The sequence below is a fragment of the Neofelis nebulosa genome, chromosome X (assembly GCF_028018385.1).
Source record: "Neofelis nebulosa isolate mNeoNeb1 chromosome X, mNeoNeb1.pri, whole genome shotgun sequence".
NCBI classification, from domain to species: domain Eukaryota; kingdom Metazoa; phylum Chordata; class Mammalia; order Carnivora; family Felidae; genus Neofelis; species Neofelis nebulosa.
In genome coordinates, this window is record NC_080800.1 from 8,295,530 (window position 1) to 8,321,191 (window position 25,662).

General features: G+C 41.9%; 1 protein-coding gene across 6 annotated transcripts in view; it reads right to left on the reverse strand.

The window, feature by feature from the left end:
- ARHGAP6 (Rho GTPase activating protein 6) overlaps positions 1 to 25,662 on the reverse strand; it is a 454,675-nt gene that overhangs the window by 120,817 nt on the left and 308,196 nt on the right. The window lies entirely within an intron of this gene.

The following is a 25,662-nucleotide window of genomic DNA, read 5'->3' on the forward strand; positions in this document are numbered from 1 at the left end:
CTCCTACACCCACACAGAATTGTAAACAATCTTTTTAGGGTTTACATTACACAGCACCCACAGTAACTTTATTCCAGTACCTTTATGATCAAGGCTCCTTAATCATTTTCTGGAATGAATAAACATAACTTTACTGGGAGGGTCTTGATATTTAAACAACAACAACAAAAAACTTGACTTAAAAGAATTTAGATCCCATAAAGAATTAAGAAAACTTTTCATCAATTCTCATGAGCGAATTCCAATCAACATAGTAAATATTCATTTATCACCCTTTAGGATAAGGCACAATTCCAGACCCTGGTGAAAACAGTAAGTTCCCATCCTTAAGGAACCCAGAACATACCAAAGGGATAAAAGAAGCTCAGAAATACCGATTAGAGGAGGCCGAGCAGCACTGACACCATGACAGAATTAGAGGCAAAATGCCCTGGCAAAAATGACAGACTTCCTCAGCTAGCTGCACAACAGCTTTCCTCACCCCTCATTCCTTGTTGGCAAAGCCGGAATTATACCCAGCATCTGGCCTTTCACAAACTCAGGACAGATGAGGCCGTACCCTGGCTCAGGGAATGAGTGTTCACTCCTCCATGCCAATTATGGCATTAATTACAATAACATACCAAATCCAACAATACCAAATAGGAATGGGTTGTGATGGAACCTGAGCAACGAATGGGGCCAGAAGGAAAGTCTTCTAGGAGAGGAAGAACTTCTGGGGACAAAGATTACTTTCCAATTAAATACACACACACACACACACACACACACACACACACACGCGCGCGCGCACACACACGTGGTCTTCTGTCCTTGGATCTACTTGTTTGAGGATACGATGCCTGGAACTGTGCCATATTATGACCAGAAGGGGTAAGTAGAAAGATGTAGAGCCCTTAAGTCTTTGGTGGCATCATTGTGTCCCTGAATTAACCAGCCCTGGAATCATCTAGATGGATGACGCACTCTATTTCCATGCTAGTGTTTTTCAACTGTGGGTCACAAATGATTAGTGGGTCATGACATCAATATCAGAAGCCCCATCATTTATATCATGTCAGCAAACTCTCTTCCAATAATGTAAAGCTTATATGTCCAGAACTAAGAATTATTTTGTCAATGATTTTCCTGAAAAAAAAAATCCAATAGATAGATAGAGATATATATCCTGGTATAGTCTCCAAAATCTATGCCTCTCTGCACACTTTGTCTTTCACGGTTCATGAACGTATTGCCGTTACGTTTATTTCTACTGAGAAACATTTTAAGGGTGTAAAGGATGATGTTACTCGGAGACTATGTGGAAAAAACACAAACCTTGGAGTCAGATTGGAGTTGCTTTCAATTCTTCGGATATAAGAGGATTCTCTGGAAAAGTCATTGACAAAATAATTCTCCTTTTATAATGAGTCAAATGACACACGTACCTACACACATATTCAAATCACATTTTGAATTACAGGGAAAAAGTCAAGCTTTGGACTCTGAAGACTATTCACTATGGAATGAGATGTACTGCATAAGTTAAGTTTACGAGATATAGAAACTTGTGTATTCAGTTCAATCCCAAACATGTGTTTTAATGTCATCATTTTCATGGTAGGCCACAATGGACATTATTCCACCGCACTAAACAATGTATATTAACCGCAACATAGCATTTCCCTGATGGGCTAGAATGAGACTTATGAACACCCATCAGTGAGGTGTGTTGCCTTTGGCATTTTAGAGATCATAAAGCTCTTATGCCTGTTTTAAATCGCCCTCTCATTGTAACGGTTCCTTTCCGCTCTCAGTTACTGCTTCTTTTTGTTAACGTATATATACAGCTTTTAATATGTAGCTTACTTTGTATACATATTCTCCATAACAAAATGAAGTACATTGGCCTCAGCATTGTTACTCTCAAAGTTCCACGATCACTTTGAGACTATTTAATTTCCTGATTCCCCAACTGTGGCAGATGGCTGCAACTGACAGAATTCTGACACGTAGATGTATGTGGCTGTCACCACATAGTGTAACATAGCTGAGGTAAACTGAAGAAAACAAAGCGTCTCTAATTCATTAAGACTCAGGCTTAGTCAGCTGCCCAACGTTGTACGTATTTGAGTAAAATATGGAAGAAATTCACTAGATACTAATGACCAAGACTCAAAAGTACAGTCTGAAACAAATAGCAGTCCTAACCATAAATGCACTAATAAACCCAAACTTACACCCAAAGAATTCTCACATCAGGAAAAAAGCAAAAGTAGACTATCTACAAAGCTGTGCTCTGTCTTTGAAATTGAGCTGAAGAGTCAGATGAAGTCGAGGAAACCACCTCAAGGAAACTCTTATCTCACCAGAACCACTCCCATGTCACTAAGAAATCTGAAATCTGCTCTCCACTCATTCACTCTTTGTTGGTGAGGACTTCAATATGCACTGCAAATACACGTCTAGGAATTGCCTAAGAGAGTCATCAAAATGCATGAAAAGATACGTGCAGAGATGTTGATTACAACATTATTTATACCATGAGAAAGTGTACCTCACTTAAATTTTCTTACATCTAGCTGAAGGAATAATGGAAAAAAGTATGCCTTAGAAGAAACTTTAGTGGTGGAGCAAATGTTATAAACTAAAATTCAGGACCAAGATCATCTATCATATGTGCATATTACACACGACCATAACACAGAGGTAATTTAAACATATACCCATAAATATGCATAGACAAAAACCAGGAAGGCGATGCAGATGTGTGTACAAACATGCGATTTTTCCCACGATAAACATAAGTTGCTTCTGTAATCAGAATCACATTAAATTATTTAAAATTTTTTCTCCTTTTCTTCTGCTTCAATCCAGACACATCTCCTTCCTTCAGTTCCCTTTGATGTGACCTTTGGATCTTGGTGGGTCCCCTTCAGGTAAATTCCAAGTAGAAATGACTTCACGTGTACTTGATTTTTCAGAGAAATATTTTGACCAAAGAAGGGCAAAGGGAAAGGAACTAGGGGCTTTAGCAGGAAATGACCAACAACAACCAAAAAAAAACCCCAAAAAACCCCGAAAATGAACAACGAGACCAAACAACAGAAAAGAGATGAGCATTATAGGATGAAGACAGAAAAAAAAACTAGAAAAATGACCATCAAAGTAGCTCCTGCTGAAATCCCGCCAAAGGTTAACTGGGTTCAAAGAGCAGGCAGGTCAAAGGTCAAACAATATCTAAGCCCTAAACCCTTAAGGAGGTAGGTGCTTGTAGTGATTTTTCACGTTAATGGGTCTCCTTTTGATTCAAATAATGTCTGAACTATTCTGACTTAAAACTCATCAATTATCTCATTTCACTTTTGGGCTTCAACTGGCTATAAATGGACTTTTTTGTGCTGAATGACATCAGGTCTGGATCATCTGAAGAGCTCAACCTCAATTAATAACAACTCCAATTAACCAGAAAATGCTCACAGCTCAAACACTAGAAAGGGCAAAGGAAAATGCAACCTAACAAACTAATTTTCAGGCTGTATTTCCAGAACCACCTATCTTGATGGCCTGCACTGAAGATAGAGGTTGAGAGGGTTACCCGGAAGTAATCTTCACTTTGTCAGAGACAGGGAACACATCAAAATTCACATTTTGTAGGATAATAATACCATGGAATATTTGAAATCAGAGACATACACTAAGTGCTAATTATACTCTATATTTGCCCTGTTCAGTATGTATCCCCACGTGGCTATTCCAATTTAAAATAATTAAAAGTAACTAGAACTTACATTTCAGTTTCCCAGTCACGCTAGACATATTTTAAGGGCTAAAAGGCCACGTGGGGCCAGTGGCTACCATACTGGACAGCAGGGACACATAACATTCCCATCACCACCGAGAGTTTTATTAGACAGCGCTGTTCTATACACTATTTCCTGAGGTGGAAGAACAAGTCGTATTAATTCAAAGATTTTAAACAAAAGATGAGACAAAACAGACTTGCTGCTTAAAACTGAACATCCCAACTATCCATAACAAGTCATTTCCCCAGGATTCCAGGAATCGTGATCACGTATGGCAATTTTTTAAGAACTGTAGAAGTGTCATTCTCTTCCTCAGGTCAAATCTCATACACCACAACGCTTTCCCCTCCAGTCTTCTTTTAAAACAGATGAATTCCGAGTTCAACTAGATTATTTTTTCTACCCGTAAGAAAAACTATTTTAGTTCCAAAGGAATAGCCCTTCATTTTCAGACCGCTACCAGCCATATCCACGATGGAGGTAGAAGGCTGGGGCTGCCCTTGACCTGGGGCTTCACTGGGAATAGGCCAAAGTTGAAGCTGATGGAAAGATAAAAGTAAGACAAAAAAAACACAAACTTTTGTCCGTCCCTAAGGGTGGCTGACTGCCTGGAAACATCAGAAAATATTTACATTCTTTTCTGTTCTGTGGTTCAAAGCAACAGCAACATAGGACAAATGGGTGCACACACACATGCACACACATGCACATGCACACACATGCACACACACACATGCATACCGCCCACTAAGTTTACCGGCAGTAAAAGGACACATGTGGAGACACACGCTGTTTGAGAAAGTTCTTCCCATTCGAATCATTTAGAGACTATATGGCTATTGTATCAATTATCATCACGAAGGCACATTATATGTCTTCCAATATAAGAGTCTATCAAGAAAAAAGATCAAGTTTCTTATTTACAAGCAGGGTCAAGTTGACAACCTCCTCTCCCAACTCCACATAAAATGAAAACACTGACTTTTCCCATAAATCTGAACTTTGCCTCTTATCAGTAAACAATTGCTGAAAATAACAAGATTGAATTGAAGGCCAAGACTTTAAAAAGAAGACAAAATAGCTAACAACTGTATTAATTAGGAAAACGTCCCAAAGAGATACGACTGTGAGGAGCTTAACATGGGAATCACAAGAGAAAAATAATTTCAACGAATTTCCCACGTTTCCAGAACATAGTGATCTCTAGTTGTGTTCCATATTGCTTTAGTAAAACAGTCATCAACCTATGTTTGTTGTGAAATTCTTGTTAATTGGAGTTTTTACTTATTGTTTCGTGATTTGGCTTATAATTCCTTTTGCCCTGACTGGTCTAGAGCCTTATCAGCAGGGATCGTTGGCTGACATTTAGTTATCCAAAAATACTTCCTTGCTGGGAAGAATTCATCTTGGCCTCATCTAAAACACCTGACTCTTCTAGAAGATAAATAATACTTGAGGAATAAGATTGGGCTGGGAGTGGTGAGAAGTGAAGAGGTTGAGAAGAAAGGAATGGTCATTTGGGTCCCAAAACATTTGCCTTGATAAATCACACCTGAATAATCTATTAAAAAAATAACCAAGATCAATGAAGCTCCCTTACGAACAACACTGCCCTGTGGTCAACGAAAAATAGCCTAGGTTCCAGTATTTACTTTCTTTTGATAAGTAATAAAAAATTTTTAAACAATGTGAAAAATTGCCTCAAAATAGACAAATCTTGTCTTCCTGTCCAAAAAAAATTTTCCATGCTTCAAATCTGTGGAATGTGGGGGCTCCCAGGCAAGTCAAATGTACACACAAGGGCAAAGATGGCTTCCCAGTATGGTGGTGGGCTTTGCGGGTTCCACAACCAGACTGTCTTAGGTTCACAATCACGAACTTTGCCTATCTCCTATGGGAATGTGGACAAGTTTCTTTAGCTTCTCTGTACCTCAGTTTCTTCATCTATAAAATGTAGTGTCTATCTCTGAGTCCTTTCATGTCGACGAGCTTCAAGCTCAATAAATGTTGGCTACGGTACTTATATCCAGAAAGGGAGCCTTCTCCAGGTTCTCCAGATCCCCCAAAGGATCAAGGCAGCTGTGCCCACTAGAGGGCACTGGGCAATGTCTGGAGTCACAATGGCGGGGGTAGGGGGTGGGTGGGAATGAGAGTTGAAGTGGTACTATTGGTATCTAGTGGGTGGAGACCAGAGGTGCTGCTAATCATCCCACAATGCACAGGACAGGCCCCACAACAAAGAATGATCCAGCCTTGAATGTCAACACCACTGAAGTTGGGAACCCTACTCTGGAAAACGAGGCCAATATTGAATCACACTGTGTGTTCAGAACTTAACATACAGAAACAATGAACAATTGTGGAAGTCTGAGTGCATTTAAAAAACTTTTTTGATGTCTATTTATTTTTGAGAGAGAGACAGAGACAAAGCATGAGCAGGGGAGGGGCAGAGAGAGAGGGAGACACAGAATCCAAAGCAGGCTCCAGGCTCCGAGCTGTCAGTGTAGAGCTCGACGTGGGGCTTGAACTCACAAACAGCGAGATCATGACCTGAGCCAAAGTCAGATGCCTAACTGACTGAGCCCCCCAGGTGCCCCAAGTCTGTGTGCAGTTTTAAAACATAATTGAGAAAGATGGGGCACCTGGGTGGCTCAGTTAGTTAAGTGTCAGACTCTTAATTTCGGCTCAGGTCATGATCTCACGGTTTGTGAGATCAAGCCCTGCATCGGGCTCTGCACTGATAGCTCGGAGCCTGCTTGGGATTCTCTCTCTCCCCCTCTCTCTCTGCCCCTCCCCCACTCATTCTCTCTCTCTCTCTCTCTCTCTCTCTCTCTCTAAAAAAAATAAATACATAAAAAATATTTAAAACATAATTGAAGAAGAAAAACCTAGAGGTCAAATCTTAAAGTTAATAAACTTGATGTAGGACCTCCTACAGTAGGCTTTTCACTTCTTACACAAACTACATCAGCAAAATCCAAACAGCTTGGGGGGTGACCAAGATGCTAAAGAAAATTTGCAAGAGGAAGAGATAGCTGCCCCAGGATTAAGGGAGCTGGTGTCTCTAAATCAAAACCATTCTGCAGAAATTAGAATAGTTCTTTATTTCTTCAGAAGTTATTTAAAAGTGAGTGCGTTCGTTGTTTCTCGGGAGGTTGCTTAACCGTCGTTGTGTTGCCTCTGTAATAAAGAGGAGAAAAATAACCAGACCATTGGTATAACTGCTGAATTAGAACTCATTTAGTTTGTCTGGGAAGAGTCCTGTTTTGGGATTTGCTTGAATTTGGCAGAATAATGAGAACTAAGTGGGCAGGGATTTCAGATGCCGTAATGCTCGTGATTCTCAGAACCATCACCACCCATGTATTCAGTGATGAATATAATCGAGTTTTTCTTACCAAATTATTGCCCAAAAGCTTCTGACAGCTATGGAGAGTGTGGAGAAAACACAGTTTTCTTGAGTGCAGACTTTGGGCAACCTACTATATTTGATGGATTCAGGACACGAGACATCCTACCTATCTGCCCAAGTACCAAACCCAAGACGCTCCTCTAAGTGCCCGTCCGGCCCCCATATGCCACACAGCAGGAGAACGGCCATAAATGAGCATCAGTTCAATGCCTGCTCCTTTGGAGACCTTCTTTTACTGGTCCACATGGGCTGGAGTGCTCGGGCCTCGAGCTTTCCCAGGATATGCTGGGCTCGCTTCTATTTCAAGCAACTACTTGTTTCTACTTTGGTCTCCCCACTAGCCTGTAACCTCCTTGAGGAGAATTTGGAAAAACATGTAGAAACCGGTCAGTGTGCTTCATATCTGCTCAAGGAACCATTATTAGCATCAAAAAGCCGCCATACTGTAATATAAAACTAAAGATCATAGTAACATTGAACATTTACTGGGCTCTTATTATATTCCAGGCATTGTTCTAAGCACATGACATATATTAGCTCACTTAATTCTCACAACCTACAGAGGAAAAGCTGTCTCTGTCCCCAATTTACAGATGAGGAGTTGTCTAAACTTTCAACTTTAAAAAGAAATGCACTTCTTAAAACACACACATACCCTGCCCCCTTTTTGATGAATGCAATTTGAAAGGTAAACGAATTTGCCATCCGCCTCTAGGATCCTAACTAAAATAATCTCTATCTCTTTCTAACAGTAAATACGAATTCAGCTCGATGGGACTCATGAAGCTCGTCTCCTTGGTCACCGAATTTCTCCTACCCATTTGACCTCCCCAGGATGCACTTAGGAGCTAATTGTAAAGAAACTAAAGAAGCCCCAGGCCGATAACTTCTCTGCCACTGTGGTAAACCACTACAGACGGGTAGGAGGCCTCTGTAAATATGGGGAGGTATCACCACACCAGGACAGCACCGCCCTGGCGACCGTCCCAGCTGCAGTGTGCACCTGAGCAGGAATGGCCCTCACTCCTTCCTTGGTTCCAAAAGATGGACTGAAAACAAATAAATGCAAGTCTGGTTCTCACAGGAACCGCAAGGTGCTTTCTCACTGACTCGTTCAGAGCAGGCTACAGTGGGAACCGACCAGGTCTCATTAAAACAGGCAGGCCTCGGCCCTCCAGTACCTCCTTTCCCAAGTAGCCCACTAAACCCATACTCAGCACCTACGGAGCGTCCGTCTCAAGTGACATTCTGAAGTTCACGGACACTGACCAGAATAGAAAGGCTGCGGATATATCTCCAGCAGGACACTGACCCAGAGCTAATTGGCTGGCATACTCCCTCTACCTACCACTCCACGACCAGATTCAAATAGATGAAAAGGTTCAGGGGTGCCTGGGGGGCTCAGTCGGTCCAGCGCCTGACTCTTGATTTTGACTCAGGTCAGGATCTCACGGTTTCGGGGGATCGAGCCCCACATCGGGTTCTGTGCTGACAGCATGGAGGATGCTTGGGATTCTCTCCTTCCCTCTCTCTCTCTCTGCTCCTCCCCCACTCACTTTCTCTCTCTGTCAAAATAAATCATGAATGAAAAGATTCAAATACCTCACTAGCTCCCGGCATTGCAGCTTCCACAAATGTGAGCTATCAAGGTGACAGTCCAAACTGCTCCCCCCGCAGGGTTCCCACTAGAGAAGGACATGTTTGCAAATTTGTACAGGTGCTCACAGTACCAAATGCAGGCTCGGAAGTCTTACAAAAATCCCATTTTCGCCCTGGATGCGGAACTTGGGCTCCACCTGGTTTCCACAAATGACTTTTTTCTGAACCTGAAGACAGGCACAACAGAGTGACTTCAAAATCGATTTCTTTTCCAAGACAGCGGTGGAGTTTGAAGGTACTTACCGCCTGAACGTGCAGTTCCTGTCGGCAGGATTTACAAAGACGGTTGGAAAATAAAGGGGGATTTACTGCCTTTGTGGCTCATTTTCCCACAAACAAAACACAAATGTTCCCGAGGAACGGTGATAGGTATCGAGGAACCTACGATCGCTACAACCTGAGTTGACTGATTTTCTAGTTACTATTACTGTGGCAATATTCCAAGTTAATAAGAAGAAAAGATGGATTCTGAGGTTCTTTCTGTGAAATCATAACAAACTGGAAGCGTAAAAATCTAAGATTTGCACCAGAGACCACAAGCAGCAAATCCAAGGCTTTCTGATTTTCTGAACCAATCATCTGCCTTTGCCTCATGCAGTGGCCACAAGGGAAGAGTTACCCCACGTTTTGTGGTTTCACACAAGTACCTGTGTTGTTTGTCCATGTCGTAGAATCTGGCTCCTTTGTCATAGTGAGGAAAAGGACAACGTTTGCCCTTGTCCCAAATGTCTGTCATTATATGGTATCCACTAAACCAGAGCCAGAGAGGGGCTCAAAAGCACTGCACAGGAGACCACTGAGACCTGCCGAATAACAGCGTAAGTCGGGGTGCATCATTAAAGTCAAAGTGCATCAATTTAACAATACTGAAAACGACAGCCCAAAGGGAAGGCGCAGAAGAAATGACGGGTCCTTACTGAGATCTGCTCTAAGCTTGCAATAAAAATACGAGTGTCTTGGCAATCATAGGTAACATTCCAGTCATCCTGGCTCAGAGGCTCCGAACCTTCTCCTAAAGCAACAGTCAGAGACATCCTAAGTGTCATTTGAACCATCTGAACTTTGAAGCTGAAAGAGACTTGAGAGCTGGAACGAGCAGAGAGAATCCCTCCAAAGCTATTGCCTCTCTCACTCTTTCTTGCTTGTGGCCACCTTCCCCCAGCGCCGCTCCAGGATTATCAGCCCCATGACGTCTTTCTCATCTGCCTCACTTGAAGCAGGAGGCTCCAGGCACAGAGCCCGAAGCGCATGCATCTTCTCACCTCCCCAGGGCCCTTACACCTCAGCAGTAGCAGCAGCTCCAGGGAGAGCTGACCCCCCCATCCTCTCCACGCAGAGCCCCTGTCCGGTGTGGGAACAGAGAAGGAGGCTGGAGACAGGGCCACCGCTCAAAGAGCCGGAGTCGGGCAGGCAGGCTCCCCGGCTGGAATGCACAGCTAGAGGCCCTGGGAGGGAGAAGACCTGGGGTCACCGTGATCCTCTGAGTCAGACACCCTGGGGAGCTCTCAGCTCCGAAAGGTCTCCTTCAGCACACAAGGCAGAGAGGCACCACGCACTTGCAGGGGGAAGAATCTGGAAGCTATAACGTGGAGGTAAATGCTTACATAGACATATGCCAGTTTATAGTCAACGGTAGAGATACAACAGGGATGTCGGAGGGAACCAATCATTTGAATGAAACGCTCACTCACTCACATATGTGATAGGGGACTTGTATGTATCCAGATATATAAAGGACTCTTACAACCCAATAGTAAAAAGACAAATAACCTGATTTAAAAGTGGGCAAAGGCTCTGAACAGCCATTTCTCTGAAGATCATACATAAATGGCCAATCGGCATATGAAAAGATTCTCGACATCATCAGCCATCAGGGGAATGCAGATCAAAACCACAAGAAGATACTAGATCATACTCACTAGGATAGGTAAAAAGAACTGTTGGCCAGGACGCAGAGAAATTAGAACTCTCACGTGTTGCTGGCGGCAACGTAAAATGCTTTGTAAAACGATTGGTTGGTTTCCAAAATATTAAAACTAGAGCTATCTTACCATATGATCCAACAATTCCCCTCCCAGCCATATCCCCGAGAGAACTGAAAATACACGTTCACGCAAAGCTGGTGCACAAAATTGTTCACGGCAGCACGATTCACGATAGCCAAAAGGTGGAAATAAACCAGTCACAGAAGACCACATATTGTATGATTCCATTTATATGAAATGCCCAGAATCCACAGAGTGGCAAATCCATAGAGTGGCAAAAGGTTAGTGGTTGCCAGGGGTTGAGAGGGACGGGAAGATTGTGGGCAGTGATGACTAAGGATTGCAGGCTTTCTTTTGGGGGTGATGAAACTGTTCTAAAATTGACTGTGGCGACGGGTGTACAACTCTATGAATATACCATTAAATTGTACACTTAAAGTGAGTGAACTGTATGGTATGTGAACTATATCTCAACAAAACTGCGACATTAAAAATGAAATGCTAACCCTTATTCCCTTGCCACAGCCCTTCCCCAGTTACACTGGGCTCTTCTGAAGTCACCATGACTCCTGTCGATTCACCAATGCAGCTTGGCAAAGGCCATGGTGAGAGAGGGCCTCCATCAAGCAGGGAGTGACAAATGCTGGCCCCTGGCACATCAGGCCCCTTCTCCTCAACTTCATTTCTAGGCCAGTGATGACAAGGATCCTGCTCCAGCTTCTTGTTTAGCCCCGCTTTTCCCCGACACCTTCACACCTGAGTGGTGACTCCCTTCCCGACATGCCCATGGTTCCCATCTGTGAGAGTCCTTTTGAACTTACAGTTGCCCTTGTATCCCACGTGGCTGCCCTCCCCAAATAGATTACATGTGACTTGAGCACAGTGACCTCACAGCTCAGTGACTTTCTCATAGCTGAACTTCAGTAGTTAATTGTGATCCTTCAACTCATGGAAGTTTATGGATCCTTCCATATCCATTAACTTTCCAAACGATTTTGGGGCACAGTGGACCAATTCCCATGAATATTATTTTCTTCGCGATAGCTGGTTCCATCCTGCCCCCTGCTCAAGATTTTGCTCAAATCAGTGCATTCTATTAGAACCAAAGTCTCCAGAGAAAGGTTTGCCAGTGACGCCGGGTCACTCTAATGCATGGTGTCCGCAATTTATCACATTTCGGACCAACACGTAATTTCTGCCTATTCCAGATTTGCCTTCAAATGTTTTAACCCTTAAAAGTTCCTTATATTATTCACTTTTACGAGTTGGTACCATTGCCCTCAGAAGGATGTCCAGGGAACTACGAAGGAGTAGTCCTTCCCACTGGAGGATGAGCAAGGCTGCAAATGAATGTTCCCAAAAGACCCCGCCTGTGTTCACTCTGTGCTGCAATGTCCACACAGGCTTTTTCTCAAACACATTTGGGTGCTGTGGGTAATAGATGTCAAATAATAAAACTCAGAGGCACATGCTATGTTACTTTTTAAGGGAAAAAAGTGGGGGGAATCAAAGGGTTTAACAATTTTATTCACTGGCTTACATTCAGCGACTCTGACAATTTGGCCACTGCTCAGGTTTGTGAATTTCTATGGAAAATGAACTGTGTTTGGCAAGCCCGATGAAATATGAGGCTGATAAACAAATGTTTCATGCTTTCTCAAGACCTTATGCCACTAACTGTGTGGGATTGGAAAAACTGTTCAAATGTCAATTTAAATGTCAATCGAAGCACTGTAAATACGCGATTTTCTATACCCATACGAATTGATATAATTCTGTTGACTTCAAGACCATAACTTGAACTAAAGTTTCCTAGCATTTTAATCATGAAATGTTTCACAGGGAATGCCAACTTCAGGTTAGGCAAGTTGAGTCAGTAGAGCTCTGTTTCAGAGTCAGAAATGTCAACGCAGTACTTTATTGTACGCTACGGAGAATCGACTGAAAAGTCAATTGACATAAAGGTTGTTAGGAAGCAGGTCTTGAACTCAAAAAAAGGCTTGGGCCAAAAGTAATAAAACATTATTGTAACAGCCCAAATCATTACATAAAAGAACACTGTGGTGAATTCCGTTGCAAAGTTCATGACTCGTGAATATCATCTCCAAACCAGTCATCTCTGAGTTTTATAGAGTCGGCTATCCAGCTGCCTTTTTGACCCTTCCATTTGGTATCTCAGGGTCATCTCAAACTTCACTTATCCAACGCTGAACTCTTGACTTTCCCTTCTGGCAAATGTCTTTGTACCTAAGCCTCCTACATCTTAAGAGGTGTTGATAAAGCATTTATCTCAGTGGCTGGCATGCACGCCCGCTCAATAAATGTTGCTGCTGCTGATATTGATGATGATTGATGACGATGATTTTTATGCACCCAATTAGTCGAGCCAGAAACCAAATAGCTTTTCTTTATTCTTCCCTTCACCTCACGTCCCACATGTAATCCATTCCCAGGTTCTGTCAACTCTGCCCCCCAAATAAATCAGGAATCCGAACCCTCCTCTCTTTCATCACCCCACCTCCAGCCTCTGCTTTCATCACCCCACCTCCAGCCTCCATCATATTTCTCCTGAACAAATGTGACAGCCTCCTAACCAATCCAACCATGTCTGCTCTTGCCCTTACCCAGTTAATTGTCCGTGGGGGAATCCAGAATGATCTTCTTGAACACCAATCTTCATTACTAAGACATATATGGTACTTACCATGCATTTATTAAATATGCTAAACTACCTTCTGAGGTAGGTCGTGTTATTACTTCCATTTTACAGGTGAGGAATTGAGCAAAGGGAGGTTGGAACAGGTCCAAGGTCACTCTGCTTCTAAGAGGCCAAGCTGGAATTCACACCGAAGCAGTCCGGCTCCGAGCTGAGTGCTGCTGCACAAAGTACCACGCCACACCCAAGCTTTGACGAATAACAAGCAAGCAGAGATGGCACTTCGCTTCCATTGCCCTTAGAGTAAAATCCATCTGCATAGGAATTCCCTATGCAGACCCGAAGGCTCTGGGCCTACTTCCTCCCTCCCCTCTCTGCCTCTCGCTTTCCTCCCGTTCTCCTGACACTCTTGGACAAGGCAAGCTTGGTCCAGTGTAGACGGTTTTACCCATGCTGTTCCCAGTGCCTGAAATGCTCTACCCAGGGCTGGCTACTCCTTCTTTATTCTTTAATCCCACTCCCTCAGAAAAGCCTTCCCTGGCCTCCCCTGTCTGCAGTCGATGTCCCCTGGCTTCTTGATGTCAACGCCCTGTTGGTTTTTTCCCCAGCATCATCTGAACTTGTATTTGCTTTCATATGCTTGCCCATTTGTCTACTGACTGTCTCTCCCACTTGCCTGGAAGTTTCACAATGATAAATATTGTTTACCACTATGGTTCTCCCACCCAGCATCATGCCTGCACAGAGTAGATGGTGAGAAACTCTGATAAATGATTGGGTGCAGGCAAGAATGCTCTGGCGATATGAAACGACCATCTAGACCTTACGTTCTCTAAGTGTGACAGCAGGATCAGAACCAGATTCACCTGAAGATGCGTTTTATCAAAAGTAGAGTTGGGGTGCCTGGGGGGCTCAGTCGGTTGAGTGTCTGACTTCGGCTCAGGTCATGATCTCGCAGTTTGTGGGTTCGAGCCCCGAGTCGGGCTCTGTGCTGACAGCTCAGAGCCTGGAGCCTGCTTTGGATTCTGGGTCTCTCTCTCTTTCTCTCTGCCCCTCCCTCCATTTATTCTCCACCCCCCCCCCCCAAAATAAGTAAATAAATATTTTTAAAAAGTAGAGTCCCAGGACTCTGTGTTAAACACTTCCTTTTGAGGCCTATCACTTTATTTTCTAAAGAATTGTTATCATTTTGATTTTGACATGACTTGGCAATGAGTAACTCCTAGAATTATTGTTTGGCTGTGATTTTAAGTAATCATTGTTCACTTTCAGCAACACTTGCTAAAAGAGAAAAACATGTAAGTTGCTTTTGCATGTGATAAGATGATTTAAAATAGTCACTGACGATGAAATTGATATATACTATGGTTTTAGAGATATAGGTAAGCATTTGCATAATTACCTTGGGAGCCAATAACTTCCTTTTAAGCTTGCAGACATTTGTGTGGGCTCCTGGAAAGCTTGTGGTTCTTGGGCCCTGTAATCAGATAATGATGTGTAATGGAGTCCAGTCCCAAAATGACCACAGCGGGCCTTCTGGGGCTCAGGAATCTGCATTTTTAAGAAACTTTCCAGGAAATTCTTGTGCAAATAAAATTTGAGAGCTATTTTGTCTACCTAGACTATATATATTGTTTTAGAAAAATATATCACAGAGATCCAGTGTCCGCTCTTTAAATCTGTGGTTTAATTCTGAGAAATCCAAGATAACATTTCACCTGGAGGAAAAACATACACTATTAATTGATCTTCAGCTCACTAAGTGCTCATGAATGCAAATTATCAGTAACCTTTTTGGTAAAATAAATCATCTCTGCTAAATATCTTTTATAGCCTGCATACACACAGGGAAAGAAAGAAGACATTTCCCACCTTGGAGGGGAAGGATGAACCATGTGGCCAGATAAAAAGAATAATAAGGTAGGTGCTTTAGCCCATAACTTGATTATGTTTTAGGCTATACGTGGACAGTGCCAAGGAAATTAAAATTGAAGGCAGAAGGAGCTTCCTGGCTCGCTCAAATGACAAAAGTGGCTGTTTTTTTCCCTGAATTGTCCGAGTTCTTCAACTTCCTCCCAACCTGCTCCTCTCTGGTCTCCCCCAGCTAAGTCAATGGCAAGTTCGCCCTTCCATTGACTCAGGCTGAAACCTTGACTCCCTATTCCCTTTAACTCCCTAACATACTCCATGGCCAATCCATTAGTAAAACCTGTTGGCTCTATCTTCAAAACATGCCCGAATCTGATCTCTTCTCATCATTTCCACTGCTCCACGCTAGTCCAGGCTAACATCATCTCTCACCTCAATTAATAACAAAATTGCTAAATGACGCAGCAGAGAGACTGGTTTTGTGAAACTGTCTCTAAAATAGTCACTTCTCCTCCGTGAAGACAACCCCTTGAAAAAAAGCTTTGGATTGTCAATGAACCGCTTCCTGTCATATCTTTTTCTACAAAGGTATGAATGCAGAGGACCCAGAAAAAACATAGGCGCAGAAGAACTTCCCCAAATCCCGCAGTGAGAACTTGAATCGCTGTGGAGAATGTGTTTATTCTTTAGCAGTTCACAGGATTCTTAATGATGCCAAATTACCCTTTCTTGCTCACAACAATAGTGTTGTGAACACCGGTCACATGGACAGTGTATAGGGTGGCCATTCCCATTTATCTGGGGGCGTGCTGAGCCGATCTTGGAGGTATCAGCCCTCCTGCCCATGACTGATCCTGGAACCCAGACTGAAAGCTGTCGGCCTTCCTTACAGCCAGGACACGTGAGGGAAAGGTGGCTTGAGGCTTCTGCAAAATGTTTCTTTGAACGTAAGCAAGAGACGCAGGAAAAGAAAACATTTTCTTCCTGTATGCCAGGGTTTCTCAACCTCAGCACTACTGACATTTTGGATTGGGTCATTCACTGTTGTGGGGGACTGTCCTGTTCACTGCAGGATGTTTAGCAGTGACGCAGGCCTCTACCCACTAGATGCCAGGAACAGCTCTTCAGTTGTGACAAACAAAAATGTCTCCAGACATTGCCAGGTGTCCCTTGGTGGTGGTGGTGGTGGTGGGAGGTTACCCCAAGTTGGGAACCACTGGCCTAAAACATCATCGGATTTATCTCAACTGCCCCAGGTTCTCTCAATACTAGCTTAGAGATGCTGAGGGGAACATCAAGTGAAGAGAATTACAGGAAAAAGATCCAGAGTCACTGGATGAAGCCCACCGTACCTGTGATTATCTAGAATTCCCAACCATGGAAGCTGATTTAAGTGGGTTTTGGTGTTATTATGTGCCAGGAGCATCAAGGGGATCTGGGGCCCACCAGCACAGTTCATAGTACACTGCTTTATTCTGGGGCATCCCACAGCTTGCAGAAACAACCTAGGTCCCACCCTGAGACAAGACCCTATGGGTTCAGTTTTATGTGTAGGACAAAAATAAAATGGCTCATTTCTCCATCTGTTAATTGCTGCTTATCCACACTCGCCATGGAACTGTAGAATTTCAGAGCAGAAAGAGTTATAGGGAAAGGGAATGCAGCAAAAACCAATGCCCATGTTTACCTTCAGAGGAAGGCTTTCAAAAGAGGATTAAGCCATGTGACTCCAAATATCAGGAAAAGAGTCATTATCCACTTTGCGTCAAAAGCAAAGGGAGACATTTTCTTGTGCCCACATACACTCAAATATTCCCTTCTCCCTAATAGGAGATGCTACATGGTTTCAATGACTAAATCAATTACCTATTTGCAGTGGACTTCCTGTCATTTCTGTGGGAAGAACTGTCATTTAATTTCACCATCTAGCAGCATTTTCTGCCAATGTGAACACTGATGAGCGAACAGAGCTGGCACAGTTGAGAGATTCTTGAATTCAAGGTGTAATGGGGACGGGAGGAAGATAAAATTGTAATCCATCTCTCTTATCATTTTTACTGTCTTGTATATATTGATTTATAATATTATCTTTGCCTACTATAAAAGCAATGCAAGCATATAACCAAAAACATCAGAACTATAGAAGTAAGCAAAATGAGTAACAGTAAAATACTCCATAATCCAAGAATCAATCACTGATTATGTCTTAGTGGATATTCTCCCAAATAGTTGTCTTGCATATTGAGAATTTCCTTCCAAATAGTACCATATGATTTTGAAACCTACTACAATGTATTTTAAAATGTCCTTTTGTCGGGGCACCTGAGTGGCACAGCCGGTTAAGCAGCAGACTCTTGATTTCAGCTCAGGTCATGGTGTCACGGTTCGTGAGCTCGAGCCCCGCATCGCGCTCCATGTGGACAGCGTGGAGTCTGCTTCTGATTCTCTCTCTCCATCTCTCTCTGCCCACCCCCCCAGCTCATGCTCGCGCTCTCTCTCAAAAATAAATAAATAAACTGTAAAAAATTCCCTTTTATCACATCTTTAAGTTGTTCTAGTTCATCACTACAAATGGTGCTTCGTATGAATGGCTGACTGGAAATAAGTTATGCACACTCAAAAACAAAAATGCAAAGGGCAGACACAAGCAAAAAGAGGTCTGAAATACAGACCAACGTTTGTGATATTATTGGCTTCCAACTTCTGTTCCCATTCACTTGTAGATCCAAACACAAAAAGCGACCTCAAAGAGGGCAAAGGGAAGAGCAAGCAGTCTTACAGGGAAGGGAAGACCCCAGGATGACAGGCATGATAGAGCACACGCTGCAGGAACGTCATGGAGAAACATTCAACAAATGCAGATTTTCTCTCTAAGCCACAGAGCCATTGCCTTGAAAAAGAAAACGTTGACCCGGGGCACCTGGGGGGGCTCGATCACTTTAGCATCCTACTCTTGATTTCAGCTCAGGTCATGATCTCAAGGTTCGTGAATTCGAGCCCCACATGGAGCTCTGTGCTGACGGCGGGGAGCCTGCTTAGGATTCTCTCCCTCTCTCTCTGCCCATCCTGTGTTCATGCTCTCTCTCTCTCAAAATAAATAAATAAACTTAAAAAAAAAGAAAGGCTTTACCCAGTCACTTAGTACAATGAAATAATTTGCTCCCCTGCAAAACCTCCGCGATGGCAACTCCAAAGACCTATATTTACATATATATCCACACATCTGTATGCATATCTATATCTGTGTTTGTAATCGTATGTGTATTTCAACCTATACCTATGTCTGTACCTACGCACATATTATAACCGTCCCTGCATATCCATCCACCCATGTACGTGTCAGTGGTTCTCAAACTTGAACAGGCACCAGAATCCTCCGGAGGGCTTGGTAAAACACAGATTCGCTCCCCCACCACCACACACCCCCATCCCGAGTTTCTGATTCAGCTCACAGTGCACAGTTTGCATTTCTGATAGGCTCCCAGGTGCTGCAGACACTGCTGGGGTGGAGACTACCCTTTGAGAAGCGCCACCTACACGGGCACCTCTATGGTCACCTCTGTGTCATCACCAATCTGGATTCTAGGCAACATATGGCTACCTTCACATACTCTAATTTCCATGATCATCGGCCGTCAAATGTATTTACATTTTAACAATTCGGGTTTATTTTCCAAACAGTGAGATGAGACAGGGACGACCCAAGGGCTGCTTCATTTTGAAATTGGCCCAGCTTTTGGAAACAAGCTCTTGACAAAGCCATTTCTAATTCTCTAAACACTTGCGAGAAAATACCACACAGAACAGCAGATGCTGTTCTCTTAACTTCTTCTTTTCAGGTCCAGAGCCATTGTCCGCAGTAGCAAACCAACCACGTTACTTCCAGTCAATTTTCGCTTTGCTGGATGTCAACCCTGTTAGCCATATTCGAGGTGTGGTTCAAAGAACAAAGCTTCTCAGAGACAGCTCCGTGGCCTGCTTCCTCGTGTTAGTTTGACAGCGCTTGATGTAAGGGTTATGTTGGCTCATGTCTGCAGCATGCGATGGGAACACAGTTCCCCAGATTGCCAACCTTAACCTAAATAAAAGCTAGGCCTGCATCTCCTCAGGGTCAAGTTAAAAGAGTGTGGGCTGTGCTGTCTCAGACCTCAGCGGGTACCAATTAGTGGGAGACAAGACATGTACACAAGGAAATGTAATCGGTAATTTTAGTGGGTAAACAGTTGCAAGATTGAGGGAAAAGAAAAAAGTCACTCTGTGCTGGTACAGTTGGGAAAAACTTTATATTCCATTTGTTCAAATCCTTGAGAAACAAAGGTTGTTTTCGTCCAGAAAGTGAAATGCAGACATTGAAAAGGGAGGCATATTTTCACAGATGAGGTCAAAGTAAAGACTGGAGCAAGGAGTTAATGTGTGTGATGAACAGGGAATAATCCCAAGAATGACGAATTTCACTACTGAGAAGGATTATAAATTATGGCCACCTGCAACCCATCACAAATGTCTTTCACGATGGGAGAATAGGAAAAAACTTGTGCCCTAATAGAGAAAAAGAAGATGTGTTTTGGCCAGTCAGAGAAAATTTCCTTTATTTTCTTTACAAATGTTTTTTGTGAGGTATGGATTCAGCCTGACACTTGACAAATTTTAACATACTCAACCTAACTCTTTCTTCACTACTAACTCCAAATTAACTTTGTATGAAAGAATCCCATATTAAGCTCAAGTTGTATATGTTTGTATACCTTCAAGTAGTCTTAATTTATGGCCAGTTCAGAGAAAATATCTCTTTCCCCGTTGGTAGACAGACAGACAGACAGACAGATAGAAAGATAGATAGATAGATAGATAGATAGATAGATAGATAGATAGATGCACATGCGTATGCACACACACTCAGATTTTATGAAAAAATTCCAACTTATGTATAAGATCCCCTTGTTCCATCAAACATTCCACATGCCCCTAATTGCAAATATTTCAGCAAATAGCCACTGAATAAATGATGTAGTCAGAAAACATCGAAATAAAGCTGTCATTTTAAAAAATCACAAAGTGAAGAACTCCTAGGCTATAGTAACAAAAAAAAAATCTGCATTTTAACATCTACAGCTGTAGACACACGTAAGTGGTGGCTTTTTCTTTTTTGTTGTTAAAGATACATCCAATATAAAAGGATAACTTGTCACAAATTGTGCTGTGGAGAGAGTTTATTGGAAGCATTGCAGTAGAAGAAATGTGACTGTTCTTGAGAGTATTTAGATGCAACAATTGGCCTGTGGTTTCAATTTGCTTAAAAACTGTTTGAATAGGCACAAGTTTAGTTGCAAAATGGTATTTTGAAGCAAAAAATCAGTAGAAAAGACAGGAAAAGCGAACGTTTTCCAAAAGTAACATCCTTTCGAAAGAAATGTAATATTTTATATGTAAGAAATAGTGAGATAAATGCTACTCACAAGTAACTTCTCAATACAGTGAATGAATGAAAACAACAATGCATTTTAAAAATCTGTTGGTTCTGGAGCACCTGGGTGGCTCAGTCGGTTGAGCCTCCGACTTTGGCTCAGGTCATGATCTCAGGGTCTGTGAGTTTGAGCCCTGTGCCGGGCTCTGTGCTGACAGCTCAGAGCCTGGAGCCTGCTTCGGATTCTGTGTCTCCCTCTCTCTCTGACCCTCCCCGCTCATGCTCTGTCTCTGTCTCAAAAATAAACATTAAAAAAAAATTTTTTAATAAAATAAAAATAAAAATCTGTTGGTTCTTCAATCTTAGCTCCCAGAACTTACACACGCGCGCACGCGCGCACACACACACACACACACACACACATTCACTCATTTTCAAATTAAATGTAATCCTATTAAAAACATCAGAAATGCAAAGACATTTGTCACAGGAATGGAGTAAAACTTTTTACGCCCATCATTAACATAAACGGACCATAAGAGTTAAAGCTCCCTGTATCTTACTGAGAAATCTTTCTGAAGGAATTGCAGTTAAAATGACAGCTCTGGTAAAGGAAATAAGGGACCTATTAAGAGATTATCTTTTCTTTGTACTGTGATGGGACATACATGAGTAAGACAGTTGGCATGCCCACCGAGACACTGAGGCCAGCTTTAAAGTTGCAAAATGTCCCAGGTCTGAGGAACATCTCAAGAAGTTGTTGGAAAATGAAGAAAAATATTTTCATGAATCATCTATAGTACAGCGTGTCTCAACCTTGGTATTCTTGACATTTGAGGCCAGGTCATTCTTTGTTGTAGCAGACTGTCCTGTGCATTAAGGATGTTTAGCAGCATCCTGGTCTTCACCCTCTAGATGCCAGTAGCAAACCATCCCCTCTCAATTGTGACAAAAAAGTGTCTCCGGACATTGGCACGTGTCCTGGGGGGCCAAATTCCCCCAGTGAAAAGCACTGAGAGCACACGTTTAAATAAAGTTGTTGATCAACTGATGTCTTAAATATTATAAAACTCTCCAAAATTTTATATTCATGCAGAACTCATTTTGTGAATTTTACCCGTGTGGTACACAAATTTTCCTATTTAATCACAACAGATTGACAAATCTGGAATGACTGCGTCTTAGGAAGAAACATTTAAAGAAATGTACTAAAATGCTTTTGATAATTTTATGAAAATCCCCAAGGATCCTCATCCAGAATTTGTGATTTGGGGCTTAAATCACAACGGTAACACTGTTTTGCATAATGCTCTCTTCAGAACGGAAGCACAGATTGTGTTAGCATTGGAAAGTGTATGGGAACTGTGTTGCTTATTGGTACACTTTACATGAAGGAAAACAATTAGTTATCAGATGTATCTTAGGCAAATATTAATAGTTCGTATCAATTACTCAGTAATCAGCTAGGGGAAAAAACCCTCCCTGGTGAGATTATTACGGACATCCCCAATTACGATAACCACTTAAGTGAGATTTTTGCCCTTAAAATTTGTTTTAGCAGAACTTGCTAGTAAAATGAACAAAGAGAAAGTGTGTTCAAGCCAAAGGCTGTTGACTCTACTTACAGTTTTTTAACCTGGGAAATTAATATTCCAGATAAAGAAAATAGGCAAACATCCTTGGCTAGGTTTATTTAAAATTATGTGATGACATTGTTTAATGATAATAAATCTGGAGATAAAAATGCTTAACAATAACTATTAAAATTAGAATCCATTCACTGGCAATGAAGAGGAATTACTCAAAGTTGACAAGAAATGCTGTGCATTTTGAAGAATAATTTTTATTGAGCTATAATTGACATACGTATGGTGATGGATGTTAACTAGATTTATTGTAGTGATCATTTTTCAGTGTATACAAATATCAGGTCATCACATCGTACACTTGAAATTAATATGTTTTATGTCAATTATAGCTCAATAAAAAGTAATCAAATTAATTTTAATACTTACGGATAAGCATTCTTTTTGTATCTATGTGCTTTGTTTTTTGAGCAAGTCAAGTGGTGACAAAATGCCTCCTTCACTAATAAAGGGGAAAATATGAAAGCTATAATATTTTTCTAAAGTGCTCCTTTCTTCCTCATTTCTTTTTATAATTTTCTCATGAACATGATTCATTTGCCCCTAAATATAATCATATTATCATATCACTAAAAGACATTTCACATAATTAAACACACAAGTCAGAAAGAAATCTTGGTTCGTCTGTACATATAAATTATTTGTCCAGAAAATACTGTCACTATGTTATTCACATTCCCACACAAATAAACATCTCAAACCTAAATTTTGGCTTCTGTAACTATTTGACATTCATTGTTGAAATGATAATGATTTGAATGAAACCTCACTTGAAAGAGGAAAGCATCGGGGCGCCTGGGTGGCTCAGTCGGTTAAGCGTCCGACTTCAGCTCAGGTCACGATCTCCCGGTCCGTGAGTTCGGGCCCCGCGCCGGGCTCTGTGCTGATAGCTCAGAGCCTGGAGCCTGCTTCCGATTCTGTCTCCCTTTCTCTCTGCCCCTCCCCCGTTCATGCTGTGTCTCTCTCTGTCTCAAAAATAAATAAACGTTAAAAAAAATAAAAAATAAATAAAAGAAAGAGGAAAGCATCCTAGATCAAAGTTCTTTAAAAAAAAAAAAAAAAAAAAGCTAGGGGTGCTAGGGTGGCTCAGTCAGTTGAGTGTCTGTCTGACTCGATTTCAGCTCAGGTCAGGATCCCAGCATCATGGGATCAAGCCTCGCATCGGGCTCCGCATTCAGCACAGAGCCTGCTTAAGATTCTCTCTCTCTCTCTGCCCCTCTACTCCCCTTGCTCTCTCTCTCTCCCTCAAAAAACAAATGGCTATATTTCTCTTGCTAGATTAGTGGTTCTCAGCTGCGGTGCCTTTGCACCTCACAGGACATTTGGAAACATCTGGAGACACTTATGGATGTCACAAAGGAGAGGGGACACTACTGGCATCTAGTAGGTAGAGACCAGGGATGCTGTTTAACACCCTACAAAGCATAGGGCAGCCCTTCATAAGTGGTGAGCATTGTGTATACAATTGTGGATCACTATGTCATACACCTGAAATAAATATAACATTGTATGTCAACTGTATTTCAGTAAAAAAAAAAAATAAAGATTGGTCCCAAATGTCCATCAATAATGCTGAGGTTGAGAAACCCTGGTTTTACCTGTGCAACAAAGCAAGAAACACCTAACTGAAGATACTGTGATGAGAATCCCTCTTTGGAGAGCATGTGATACCTTACCGAAGAGATTTTTCTTCTTGCATGGCAGGTGGAATTTTAACTATCCATTCTTGCTATTGTTGGCATTTTATGGAGCAGGAAACAAAATGGAAGACTGAGGGGACAGTCGAAGCGGCCTCGAGTGGGCAGTCCTTGCACTGTTGTCCTCTAATCGAAAACATCTTACATGAGCCACAAGTATGCACTTGGATACTGAGTCAAAGCAATGCCTTCCCTGTAAAGCAGGACTCACTTGACGTGCTAAGAAAAACACATCGTAAAAATCCATACAGCTAACGCGTAAGTAACGAGTTTGAATAACTGTCCTTTTTACCCCCTGATGTCAGCCATAAGTGATATCCTGTGCTGCTCAGGAGATGCTATTAAAATCAAACTTTTAACAGCCCTAAGTAAACATCTTCGTTTTCCACGAAACTGAAGTGATGGCAGAGTAAGATGATTGCTTACAGCTGCAAATGCCTCATCATGAACTAAATAAAGACTTGTGAAACTTTGACAAGAATTTCTCCTCAGTGGGTCATGCTATCTTTTCCAAATCAAGTCATTTTTTAATTAATTCAATAAATAATGCCATGGTAGACCCTGTGATCTAATCACAGGATAGGCTTGACACAAATAATCTTTTGCTTACACAATAAATATGCAATAAGAAAATGCTCCTAAATATAAATTACTTTATAATTTTACATTAGAGACTAGTGCTGTGTAAATTACTCATGTTATACCCTACCCAAAGGAAAGAAAAATAGAAAACTTCATGCTGGGAAGGGAAAAAATGTTTCCTGTGTGTTTACTTTTCTTGAGTGTCTACAGTATTCTTTAGATTACGGGTCATCAACATCTCAGGAAACAGGTCTCAAGTTTCTGAATGGGTAAGGAGTGAGAAGCTGAGGGGCTGGCATTCACTCCTCCAAAGAAAGAAACAAGATCTTGTTCACACATTCCACTGCAAAGACTTGAAAGGAAAAACAAAAGTTCCTCTTGAATTTCAAATAGTCCAAGGCAAAATATATCACTGTGTCGTGTCTCTATAGGGTTCGTGACTGTAATGAGCTTCTTTTGTTTTAAGGCCAAACTGAGAGCAGCCCTTTAAAGGTTGGGAGAGAGCTGACATTCCCGGATGTTTCGCACGGTACCAAATAATTTTGAAATGGTAAACACCTCAGAGAAGGGCACAGCAAGTGAGTACCATAATCCAGAGGGCCACTATTGATGAGTATAGAGGCACTTGGATACCAAAAGCAAGGAACATCACTCCACCAAAACAGATACTGTAGGTTCATTTAGTGACTACTTACCAGTCCCACTAGGTGCCAGGAAAGTGGGTACTGGGATAAAAAGATATGAATAGTTGAATCTGAGCCTAACTTCACAATGGTACCGAAGCATTTTGAGTCAAACACAACTTGCTTTTGAGTGTAATCTTGTGCTAGAGAGGGAAATAGGATGTGTTTATCAAAATACAAAGACTGGGTCTTCTTTTACAACAGGCTTTGCAACTGCAGAAGTTACCCCAAATCTTTGGTCGATCTGCTCCATTAGAAAAGCACTTTACAGGGATGGCCGAAAG